Genomic DNA, 1,568 nt, shown 5'->3' on the forward strand with positions numbered 1-1,568 from the left:
TTAACAGTGATTGTCCCTAGCCAATCATGCTGCTACTCTGTCTTATTTTTCTTATTTTATTTTATTTTTATTTCTTTGAGACGGGGTCTCACTCTGTTGCCCAGGTTGGAGTGCAGTGGCACAGTCTCGGCTCACTGCAACCTCTGCCTCCCAGGCTCAAGCAATCCTCACACCTCAGCCTCCCAAGTAACTAGGACCACAGGCCAGCCACCATGCCTGGCTAATTTTTTGTATTTTTGGTAGACACAGGGTTTCGCCATGTTGACCTGGCTGGTCTTGAACTCCTGAGCTCAGGTGATCCACCCTCCTCAGCCTCTCAAAGTGGTGGGATTACAGGCATGAGTCACTGCACCTGGACTTATTTATCCATAAGTGTACGCTACTTTTGTAATTAGGACAAAAAAGACAACTGTGGAAGGGTAAAACATTTTGAAGGACTAGAATTTTTTTCTAACTGATGCCAGGTGCAGTGGCTCACATCTGTAATCCCAGCACTTTGGGAGGCAGAGGCAGGCAGATCACCTGAGGTCAGGAGTTCCAGACCAGCCTAGCCAACATGGTGAAACCCCGTCTCTACTAATAATACAAAAATTAGCCAAGCATGGTGGCGCACGTCTGTAATCCCAGCTACTCAGGAAGCTGAGGCAGGAGAATCGCAATTCATTTTCAGCCAATTTGGAACCGGAGTGTCGTGTATGTTTTTAGATTTACGAACTAGTATGAACAATCCAATTTCCCAGTCTCCCATTTACATTTTTCTGACCTCTATGCACAGCCTAGGTATGAGGTGATGGAAAAGGCTGGTTTAGAGATCAAGATGCTCAAACACAAAAGTCCCCCAAATCCTGATTTCTTGTTGTTGTTGCTGAAAAAAGAAATCCCTAAAACATTTAAGTTTTAAACATAAAACTCTTCACCCACTTAGTGGGTGCACCAAATTTACCAATACTAGAAGGGGAAAAGGGTGGCAGCGACTGGAAATAGTCCCTTTCAAGTAATAAAGGTCATTTTGAACCAAATTGCTTTCTACCTCAAGTTCTCCATGGACAGGAGCCTGAAGGATGCAGAGAGGGGGGTTTGTGGAATGGAAAGGAGCACGGGTAATTAGGGTTTGTGAGGATCCAGGCCAGGCAGAGGGAACTGGGTTTTTTTCCAGGACCACTGGGGAACAGAGAGGCTGAGAAGGGGCATATGAGACGGATTCTAACTTGGGAGGACCCGGGCCTCGCCAGGCTCTAAGAGTCAGGGCTCACCCCCTAGGGTGCTGCGGCCACCAGATGTCATGCCTGGAGGACTAACGGGCCGGGACCGACTCTGAGAAAATGTGGACTGGAAATGGGGATTCCAGGTTCCCCCGGGATTCCGGGGCGACGGAGTTCGGGCTCCAGGGAATCCGACGATTTAGACTGGGAAGGAGCTGGGGCCCGGGGCTACGAGGAATCGACTGTCCGGGGGTGGGAAAAAGGGCCGGGGTCCGGCTGAGGGAAGCGCCAGTCTCAAAGAGTTCGGGTTCCCTCGCGGGTCCGAGGGTCTGACGAACGCTCTGGGCATGCGGGCCGCACCTGAAG

At 50.0% G+C, this 1,568-nt stretch overlaps 1 protein-coding gene across 1 annotated transcript in view; it reads right to left on the reverse strand.

The window, feature by feature from the left end:
- The window catches only part of LOC105529532 (chromosome unknown open reading frame, human C5orf52), a 26,123-nt gene that overhangs the window by 4,463 nt on the left and 20,092 nt on the right, over positions 1-1,568 (reverse strand). The gene's annotated exons all lie outside the window — the stretch shown is intronic.

The sequence above is a fragment of the Mandrillus leucophaeus genome, unplaced genomic scaffold (genome assembly GCF_000951045.1).
Source record: "Mandrillus leucophaeus isolate KB7577 unplaced genomic scaffold, Mleu.le_1.0 Scaffold77, whole genome shotgun sequence".
Taxonomy (NCBI): Eukaryota; Metazoa; Chordata; class Mammalia; order Primates; family Cercopithecidae; genus Mandrillus; species Mandrillus leucophaeus.